This window comes from Oncorhynchus mykiss, chromosome 10 (assembly GCF_057628025.1).
Source record: "Oncorhynchus mykiss isolate SJ-2025 chromosome 10, ASM5762802v1, whole genome shotgun sequence".
Taxonomy (NCBI): domain Eukaryota; kingdom Metazoa; phylum Chordata; class Actinopteri; order Salmoniformes; family Salmonidae; genus Oncorhynchus; species Oncorhynchus mykiss.
This window is the reverse complement of record NC_143031.1, coordinates 80,236,889-80,247,637: the sequence shown is the minus strand read 5'-3', so window position 1 is coordinate 80,247,637 and position 10,749 is coordinate 80,236,889. Positions and strand designations below refer to the sequence as shown.

General features: G+C 40.7%; 6 non-coding genes across 6 annotated transcripts; all 6 read left to right on the top strand.

Moving 5' to 3' along the window:
• On the top strand, window positions 1–74 carry trnai-aau (transfer RNA isoleucine (anticodon AAU)). Its single transcript has one exon. It is a non-coding gene; the product is annotated as a tRNA-Ile (tRNA).
• Window positions 75–1,176: 1,102 nt separating this feature from the next.
• trnai-aau (transfer RNA isoleucine (anticodon AAU)) lies at window positions 1,177–1,250 on the top strand. The gene has a single exon. It is a non-coding gene; the product is annotated as a tRNA-Ile (tRNA).
• Window positions 1,251–3,887: 2,637 nt separating this feature from the next.
• trnai-aau (transfer RNA isoleucine (anticodon AAU)) lies at window positions 3,888–3,961 on the top strand. The gene has a single exon. It is a non-coding gene; the product is annotated as a tRNA-Ile (tRNA).
• A 776-nt stretch (window positions 3,962–4,737) lies between these two features.
• Window positions 4,738–4,811, top strand: trnai-aau (transfer RNA isoleucine (anticodon AAU)). The gene has a single exon. It is a non-coding gene; the product is annotated as a tRNA-Ile (tRNA).
• A 3,948-nt stretch (window positions 4,812–8,759) lies between these two features.
• On the top strand, window positions 8,760–8,833 carry trnai-aau (transfer RNA isoleucine (anticodon AAU)). Its single transcript has one exon. It is a non-coding gene; the product is annotated as a tRNA-Ile (tRNA).
• A 1,752-nt stretch (window positions 8,834–10,585) lies between these two features.
• On the top strand, window positions 10,586–10,659 carry trnai-aau (transfer RNA isoleucine (anticodon AAU)). The gene has a single exon. It is a non-coding gene; the product is annotated as a tRNA-Ile (tRNA).
• Window positions 10,660–10,749: the final 90 nt, after the last annotated feature.

The window sequence follows — 10,749 nt, the reverse complement described above, 5'->3', positions numbered from 1 at the left end:
GGCCGGTTAGCTCAGTTGGTTAGAGCGTCGTGCTAATAACGCGAAGGTCGCGGGTTCGATACCCGTACTGGCCAGAAGTTTGTCTTTTTACTTTGATGTGTATGTCTATAGTGTCTCATAACTCTATTGATTGGGGTTTACAACTTGCATTTTAAATTAGTAGTATGAATTGTTGATTGTTCTGTTGTTGTGGAGTGACATTTAATTGTAGGAGTTTTCATTCGTTTTTTATTATACAAGGAAGGAAGGAGAACAGGGACTTCTTGGACTAAGAGACAGAGAGACAGAATGGTGAAGAAACAGATAGACGGGTCCATCAATCATTCGATTCATTCATTATTTACACACACACACACACACACTCCACCCCTTACTCTCTCTTTCTGTCTTTCTCCACTCCTTACTCTCTCTTTCTCAGCTCCTTACTCTCTCTTTCTCCACTCCTTACTCTCTCTTTCTCCACTCCTTACTCTCTCTTTCTCCACTCCTTACTCTCTCTTTCTCCACTCCTTACTCTCTCTTTCTCCACTCCTTACTCTCTTTCTCCTCTCCTTACTCTCTCTTTCTCCACTCCTTACTCTCTCTTTCTCCACTCCTTACTCTCTCTTTCCCCACTCCTTACTCTCTCTTTCTCCTCTCCTTACTCTCTCTTTCTCCACTCCTTACTCTCTCTTTCTCCACTCCTTACTCTCTCTTTCTGTCTTTCTCCACTCCTTACTCTCTCTTTCTGTCTTTCTCCACTCCTTACTCTCTCTTTCTCCACTCCTTACTCTCTCTTTCTCCACTTCTTACTCTCTCTTTCTGTCTTTCTCTACTCCTTACTCTCTCTTTCTCCACTCCTTACTCTCTCTTTCTGTCTTTCTCCACTCCTTACTTTCTCTTTCTCCACTCCTTACTCTCTCTTTCTGTCTTTCTCCACTCCTTACTCTCTCTTTCTCCACTCCTTACTCTCTCTTTCTCCTCTCCTTACTCTCTCTTTCTGTCTTTCTCTACTCCTTACTCCCTCACGCCCTTTGGGGTGTGTTTGTGAACAGAGATCCTGGACCAGCTTGCTTAGGGGACTTTTCTCCATGTTTATTTCTCAATAGGTGATGGATTTGTTATAGAATGTCTTGAGCTCTTATTTGGTACGGTGTAGTTATTTCTACTTTTATCCGTAAATTAAGCATTATCTGAGGCCGGTTAGCTCATTTGGTTAGAGCGTCGTGCTAATAACGCGAAGGTCGCGGGTTCGATACCCGTACTGGCCAGAAGTTTGTGTTTTTACTTTGATGTGTATGTCTACAGTGTCTCATAACTCTATTGATTGGGGTTTACAACTTGCATTTTAAATTAGTAGTATGAATTGTCGATTGTTCTGTTGTTGTGGAGTGACATTTAATTGTAGGAGTTTTCATTCGTTTTTTATTATACAAGGAACGAAGGAGGACAGGGACTTCATGGACTAAGAGACAGAGAGACAGAATGGTGAAGAAACAGATAGACGGGTCCATCAATCATTCGATTCATTCATTATTTACACACACACACACACACACACTCCACCCCTTACTCTCTCTTTCTGTCTTTCTCCACTCCTTACTCTCTCTTTCTTCACTCCTTACTCTCTCTTTCTCCACTCCTTACTCTCTCTTTCTCCACTCCTTACTCTCTCTTTCTCCACTCCTTACTCTCTCTTTCTCCACTCCTTACTCTCTCTTTCTCCTCTCCTTACTCTCTCTTTCTCCACTCCTTACTCTCTCTTTCTCCACTCCTTACTCTCTCTTTCTCCACTCCTTACTCTCTCTTTCTCCTCTCCTTACTCTCTCTTTCTCCACTCCTTACTCTCTCTTTCTCCACTCCTTACTCTCTCTTTCTGTCTTTCTCCACTCCTTACTCTCTCTTTCTGTCTTTCTCCACTCCTTACTCTCTCTTTCTCCACTCCTTACTCTCTCTTTCTCCACTCCTTACTCTCTCTTTCTGTCTTTCTCTACTCCTTACTCTCTCTTTCTCCACTCCTTACTCTCTCTTTCTGTCTTTCTCCACTCCTTACTTTCTCTTTCTCCACTCCTTACTCTCTCTTTCTGTCTTTCTCCACTCCTTACTCTCTCTTTCTCCACTCCTTACTCTCTCTTTCTCCACTCCTTACTCTCTCTTTCTGTCTTTCTCTACTCCTTACTCTCTCTTTCTCCACTCCTTACTCTGTCTTTCTGTCTTTCTCCACTCATTACTCTCTCTTTCTCCACTCCTTACTCTCTCTTTCTGTCTTTCTCTACTCCTTACTCCCTCTTTCTCCACTCCTTACTCTCTCTTTCTCCACTCCTTACTCTCTCTTTCTGTCTTTCTCCACTCCTTACTCTCTCTTTCTGTCTTTCTCCACTCCTTACTCTCTCTTTCTGTCTTTCTCCACTCCTTACTATCTTTCTCTGTCTTTCACTGTTTCTTTCTCTCTCTTTCTTTCTGTCTCTCTCTCAATTCAATTTCAATTCAAGGGGCTTTATTGGCATGGGAAACATATGTTAACATTGCCAAAGCAAGTGAGGTAGATAATATACACAAGGGAATTAAACAATTCAACTTTACAGTAAATATTACAGTCAAAGAAGTTCCAGGGAAAAGGAAGGATAGTATCATTGATCTTTAATAAGCTTTACTTATCGATCTCATGGCTTTCGTGAGTTTTTAAACATTTAAATTAACACCCTTGTGTAGACCTAGCCCCGCCCACATCCGTTCCACGCATCGACAGGGGTTGGAGGCGAAGGAAATACTAATATGTGCTACCAAATACAACATACATTTCGTAAATATTGAAATAAAGTGTGTAAATAAGACGTATTAAACACGTCTGTAAAACCACAATGAGGACATATAGACCTACCGAGCAAGTCTTCATTAATCATTGGGTACATCGTACGAAAAACATCAGAGTGATTTTAAATAGGAGCATAATTCACGTTCAAATTCACCACATAACATACACAGGCATTTCATCATTACGACCTTTAGGAAATAATGTCTGGAGGGTGAAAATCCCCAAACATTCCCTTTAACTCAGAGTATTATTAATATCTCCTCCCCTGTCTGATATCTTAACTTTCTCTATGACACACAATCTAAAGGTAGAAATATCATGCTTCAGGTCATTAAAATGTACTGCGACTGGATCATCCCTGTCGTTTCTCCTGGTTGAATTTTTATGTTCACTGATTCTCTGTTTGAGAGGGCGAGAGGTTTTTCCGACATAGCAGAGCCCACATGGACATTTAATAATGTAGATAACATGGGTGGTGGAACACGTAATGATGTCATTTATTTGGGATCGTTTTCCTGTGTGTGGGGTGGCAGAGATATTCACACTTCATCATGTTGTTGCACTGTGCGCCTCCTCTGCATTTATAGCTACCATGTGGAAGAGGGCGTAAAAGAGCCTGGCTGGTTTTCTTTTGTGATTGGCAGTTGGCATGGACCAATTTATCGCGTATATTGCGACTTCTTCTATACACAATAAGTGGTGGATTTGTAAATTCAGCCGGAAAAAATGGGTCCGATGATAAAATGTGCCAGTGTTTCTTGAACGCATCTCCCACTTTTCGCGAGTTCAAAGTTTATGTCGTTGTGAACATTACGGAGTGTTCTTTAGCTTTAGCGGGACTTTGTTTGTAGCAGTTCATCTCTTGTTTTTCCCAATGTCAAATTAAGTGCTTCATCCACACACATCATTGTGTTGCTGTCCTGGTGCCCTGTGGGGTGTGTTTGTGAACACAGATCCTGGACCAGCTTGCTTAGGGGACTTTTCTCCATGTTTATTTCTCAATAGGTGATGGATTTGTTATAGAATGTCTTGAGCTCTTATTTGGTACGGTGTAGTTATTTCTACTTTTATCCGTAAATTAAGCATTATCTGAGGCCGGTTAGCTCAGTTGGTTAGAGCGTCGTGCTAATAACGCGAAGGTCGCGGGTTCGATACCCGTACTGGCCAGAAGTTTTTGTTTTTACTTTACTGTGATTGTCTACAGTGTCACATAACTCTATTGATTGGGGTTTACAATGTGCATTTTAAATTAGTAGTATGAGTTGTCGATTGTTCTGTTGTTGTGGAGTGACATTTTAATGTAGGAGTTTTTTTTTCATTGTAGGAGTTTTCATTCGTTTTTTATTATACAAGGAAGGGAGGAGGACAGGGACTTCATGGACTAAGAGACAGAGAGAGAGAATGGTGAAGAAACAGATAATGTAATGATGTGCAAATGGTTAACGTACTATGACGTTGGCTCGTTTAAAGAAAGACAAACAGTCTGTCTGTCTCTCTCTCCTTTTCCTTCCCCTCACCTGTTTTACCTCTGTAGGTGGTCTATGTGAGGAGAGGAGACTCCTTGGTCACAGTGTGAGGGTGTGAAATGCTTCATTCCATTCCATTAACTGACAGGTCACAGTCATTTATTCTGTTAAATCAATGATCACTATGAAGTGTTGTTATTATCATGGGTATCAGAAATGGACTATGGAGAGGGGTGTTTACAACCCAGTATGTATTCAGGTTCAGATGTACAGGACTGACAGTCAGCTACAACTACAGAGAAAGAGATACAGCCATAGTGTTGATCATTGACAGTGTAGAAGGGAGTCCTTGGAACTGAGCTGGATTTGATTACGTTCTCTGCCCTCTAATGGTAGAACGTAGACATTGTAGATAAGCGACCACCTCCAGACCCATATATGGGTGTATCCCTGTTCCGTAGCTTGATCATTATCTCAGGCCGGTTAGCTCAGTTGGTTAGAGCGTCGTGCTAATAACGCGAAGGTCGCGGGTTCGATACCCGTACTGGCCAGCAGGATTTAAAATTTTGTTTTACTATGAATGTCTACAGTGTCTCATAACTCTATTGATTGGGTTCTACCATATGCGTTTTAAATTAGTAGTATGAATTGTCGATTGTTATTGTGGAGTGACATTTTATTGTAGGAGTTTTTTTTTAATGGTAGGACTTTTCATTCGTCTTTTATCATCCAAGAAAGGAAGGAGGACAGGGACTTCATGGACTAAGAGACAGAGAGACAGAATGGTGAAGAAACAGATAGACGGGTCCATCAATCATTTGATTCATTCAATATTCACACACACACACACACGCACACACACGCACACACATAGTCTTGTACAGCTAACCTTGTGGGAACACACAATTCAATCCCATTCAAAATCCTATTTTCCATAACCACTAACCCTAACCTGTTCTCTTTTAACCTTACTTTAACCTTAACCCTAAACCAAAAACCTAACCTTAACCCTAAACCAAAAACCTAACCTTAACCCTAACCAAAAACCTCACCTTAAACCTAAACCAAAAACCTCACCTTAACCCTACACAAAAAACCTAACCTTAACCCTAAACCAAAAACCTAACCTTAACCCTAAACCAAAAACCTAACCTTCACCCTAAACCAAAAACCTAACCTTAACCCTAAACCAAAAACCTAACCTTAACCCTAAACCTAACCTTAACCCTACACCAAAAACCTAACCCTAAACCAAAAACCTAACCTTAACCCTAAACCAAAAACCTAACCTTAACCCTAAACCCTAAACCAAAAACCTAACCTTAACCCTAAACCAAAAACCTAACCTTAACCCTAAACCCTAAACCAAAAACCTAACCTTAACCCTAAACCAAAAACCTAACCTTAACCCTAAACCAAAAACCTAACCTTAACCCTAAACCAAAAACCTAACCTTAACCCTAAACCTAACCTTAACCTTAACCCTAAACCAAAAACCTAACCTTAACCCTAAACCTAACCCTAGCTCCTAAACCTAATTCTAACTTTAACCCTAAACCCCATATAAATAGCATTTGCTCTCGTGGGGACTAACACTCTGTAAACAGGAATGACAAGCTAAAGTTATCTAGATAGTCACAGAAATGTACGTTCAGCCTGTTCATTATTTCCGTCCGAGTTGACTTATCTTACGAAGTCAGCTTGGTTTAACATAGTTCCTTTCTTTTTTGACCTCGACATTGTTACTGGATCGATACTTTCATAGTTAGCATGCTGTCTCTGCTAGCTAGGTTATGTCATCTGGAGTTGAAATAGGGCCCCAACAGCCCTCACTAATGTACAGGGTTCCAACAGCCCTCACTAATGTACAGAGCCCCAACAGCCCTCACTAATGTACAGGGCCCCAACAGCCCTCACTAATGTACAGAGCCCCAACAGCCCTCACTAATGTACAGGGCCCCAACAGCCCTCACTAATGTACAGGGCCCCAACAGCCCTCACTAATGTACAGAGCCCCAACAGCCCTCACTAATGTACAGGGCCCCAACAGCCCTCACTAATGTACAGAGCCACAACAGCCCTCACTAATGTACAGGGTTCCCAACAGCCATAGTGTTGATCATTGACAGTGTAGAAGGGAGTCCTTGGAACTGAGCTGGATTTGTTTACGTTCTCTGCCCTCTATTGGTAGAACGTAGACATTGTAGATAAGCGACCACCTCCAGACCCATATATGGGTGTATCCCCGTTCCGTAGATTGATCATTATCTCAGGCCGGTTAGCTCAGCTGGTTAGAGCGTTGTGCTAATAACCCGAAGGTCGCGGGTTCGATACCCTTACTGGCCAGCAGGATTTAAAATTTTGTTTTACTATGAATGTCTACAGTGTCTCATAACTCTATTGATTGGGTTCTACCATATGCGTTTTAAATTAGTAGTATGAATTGTCGATTGTTATTGTGGAGTGACATTTTATTGTAGGAGTTTTTTTTACTATGAATGTCTACAGTGTCTCATAACTCTATTGATTGGGTTCTACCATATGCGTTTTAAATTAGTAGTATGAATTGTCGATTGTTATTGTGGAGTGACATTTTATTGTAGGAGTTTTTTTTTTAATGGTAGGACTTTTCATTCGTCTTTTATCATCCAAGGAAGGAAGGAGGACAGGGACTTCATGGACTAAGAGACAGAGAGACAGAATGGTGAAGAAACAGATAGACGGGTCCATCAATCATTTGATTCATTCAATATTCACACACACACACACACACACACACACACGCACACACATAGTCTTGTACAGCTAACCTTGTGGGAACACACAAATCAATCCCATTCAAAATCCTATTTTCCATAACCACTAACCCTAACCTGTTCTCTTTTAACCTTACTTTAACCTTAACCCTAAATCAAAAACCTAACCTTAACCCTAAATCAAAAACCTAACCTTAACCCTAAACCAAAAACCTAACCTTAACCCTAACCAAAAACCTCACCTTAAACCTAAACCAAAAACCTAACCTTAACCCTAAACCCTAAACCAAAAACCTAACCTTAACACTAAACCAAAAACCTAACCTTAACCCTAAACCCTAAATCAAAAACCTAACCTTAACCCTAACCAAAAACCTCACCTTAACCCTACACCAAAAACCTAACCTTAACCCTAAACCAAAAACCTAACCTTAACCCTAAACCAAAAACCTAACCTTAACCCTAAACCAAAAACCTAACCTTAACCCTAAACCAAGAACCTAGCCTTAACCCTAAACCAAAAACCTAACCTTAACCCTAAACCAAAAACCTAACCTTAACCCTAACCAAAAACCTCACCTTAAACCTAAACCAAAAACCTCACCTTAACCCTACACAAAAAACCTAACCTTAACCCTAAACCAAAAACCTAACCTTAACCCTAAACCAAAAACCTAACCTTAACCCTAAACCAAAAACCTAACCTTAACCCTAAACCAAAAACCTAACCTTAACCCTAAACCTAACCTTAACCCTACACCAAAAACCTAACCCTAAACCAAAAACCTAACCTTAACCCTAAACCAAAAACCTAACCTTAACCCTAAACCCTAAACCAAAAACCTAACCTTAACCCTAAACCAAAAACCTAACCTTAACCCTAAACCCTAAACCAAAAACCTAACCTTAACCCTAAACCAAAAACCTAACCTTAACCCTAAACCAAAAACCTAACCTTAACCCTAAACCAAAAACCTAACCTTAACCCTAAACCTAACCTTAACCTTAACCCTAAACCAAAAACCTAACCTTAACCCTAAACCTAACCCTAGCTCCTAAACCTAATTCTAACTTTAACCCTAAACCCCATATAAATAGCATTTGCTCTCGTGGGGACTAACACTCTGTAAACAGGAATGACAAGCTAAAGTTATCTAGATAGTCACAGAAATGTACGTTCAGCCTGTTCATTATTTCCGTCCGAGTTGACTTATCTTACGAAGTCAGCTTGGTTTAACATAGTTCCTTTCTTTTTTGACCTCGACATTGTTACTGGATCGATACTTTCATAGTTAGCATGCTGTCTCTGCTAGCTAGGTTATGTCATCTGGAGTTGAAATAGGGCCCCAACAGCCCTCACTAATGTACAGGGTTCCAACAGCCCTCACTAATGTACAGAGCCCCAACAGCCCTCACTAATGTACAGGGCCCCAACAGCCCTCACTAATGTACAGAGCCCCAACAGCCCTCACTAATGTACAGGGCCCCAACAGCCCTCACTAATGTACAGGGCCCCAACAGCCCTCACTAATGTACAGAGCCCCAACAGCCCTCACTAATGTACAGGGTTCCCAACAGCCATAGTGTTGATCATTGACAGTGTAGAAGGGAGTCCTTGGAACTGAGCTGGATTTGTTTACGTTCTCTGCCCTCTATTGGTAGAACGTAGACATTGTAGATAAGCGACCACCTCCAGACCCATATATGGGTGTATCCCCGTTCCGTAGATTGATCATTATCTCAGGCCGGTTAGCTCAGCTGGTTAGAGCGTTGTGCTAATAACGCGAAGGTCGCGGGTTCGATACCCGTACTGGCCAGCAGGATTTAAAATTTTGTTTTACTATGAATGTCTACAGTGTCTCATAACTCTATTGATTGGGTTCTACCATATGCGTTTTAAATTAGTAGTATGAATTGTCGATTGTTATTGTGGAGTGACATTTTATTGTAGGAGTTTTTTTTACTATGAATGTCTACAGTGTCTCATAACTCTATTGATTGGGTTCTACCATATGCGTTTTAAATTAGTAGTATGAATTGTCGATTGTTATTGTGGAGTGACATTTTATTGTAGGAGTTTTTTTTTTAATGGTAGGACTTTTCATTCGTCTTTTATCATCCAAGGAAGGAAGGAGGACAGGGACTTCATGGACTAAGAGACAGAGAGACAGAATGGTGAAGAAACAGATAGACGGGTCCATCAATCATTTGATTCATTCAATATTCACACACACACACACACACACACACACACGCACACACATAGTCTTGTACAGCTAACCTTGTGGGAACACACAAATCAATCCCATTCAAAATCCTATTTTCCATAACCACTAACCCTAACCTGTTCTCTTTTAACCTTACTTTAACCTTAACCCTAAATCAAAAACCTAACCTTAACCCTAAATCAAAAACCTAACCTTAACCCTAAACCAAAAACCTAACCTTAACCCTAACCAAAAACCTCACCTTAAACCTAAACCAAAAACCTAACCTTAACCCTAAACCCTAAACCAAAAACCTAACCTTAACACTAAACCAAAAACCTAACCTTAACCCTAAACCCTAAATCAAAAACCTAACCTTAACCCTAACCAAAAACCTCACCTTAACCCTACACCAAAAACCTAACCTTAACCCTAAACCAAAAACCTAACCTTAACCCTAAACCAAAAACCTAACCTTAACCCTAAACCAAAAACCTAACCTTAACCCTAAACCAAGAACCTAGCCTTAACCCTAAACCAAAAACCTAACCTTAACCCTAAACCAAAAACCTAACCTTAACCCTAAACCCTAAACCAAAAACCTAACCTTAACCCTAAACCAAAAACCTAACCTTAACCCTAAACCCTAAACCAAAAACCTAACCTTAACCCTAAACCAAAAACCTAACCTTAACTCTAAACCAAAAACCTAACCTTAACCCTAAACCAAAAACCTAACCTTAACCCTAAACCTAACCTTAACCTTAACCCTAAACCAAAAACCTAACCTTAACCCTAAACCTAACCCTAGCTCCTAAACCTAATTCTAACTTTAACCCTAAACCCCATATAAATAGCATTTGCTCTCATGGGGACTAACAGTCTGTAAACAGGAATGACAAGCTAAAGTTATCTAGATAGTCACAGAAATGTACGTTCAGCCTGTTCATTATTTCCGCCCGAGTTGACTTATCTTACGAAGTCAGCTTGGTTTAATATAGTTCCTTTCGTTTTTGACCTCGACATTGTTGCTGGATCGATAGTTTCATAGTTAACATGCTGTCTCTGCTAGCTAGGTTATGTCATCTGGAGTTGAAATAGGGCCCCAACAGCCCTCACTAATGTACAGGGTTCCAACAGCCCTCACTAATGTACAGAGCCCCAACAGCCCTCACTAATGTACAGGGTTCCCAACAGCCATAGTGTTGATCATTGACAGTGTAGAAGGGAGTCTTTGGAACTGAGCTGGATTTGTTTACGTTCTCTGCCCTCTAATGGTAGAACGTAGACATTGTAGATAAGCGACCACCTCCAGACCCATATATGGGTGTATCCCCGTTCCGTAGATTGATCATTATCTCAGGCCGGTTAGCTCAGCTGGTTAGAGCGTCATGCTAATAACGCGAAGGTTGCGGGTTCGATACCCGTACTGGCCAGCAGGATTTATTAGTATTTTTACTATGAATGTCTACAGTGTCTCATAACTCTATTGATTGGGTTCTACCATATGCGTTTTAAATTAGTAG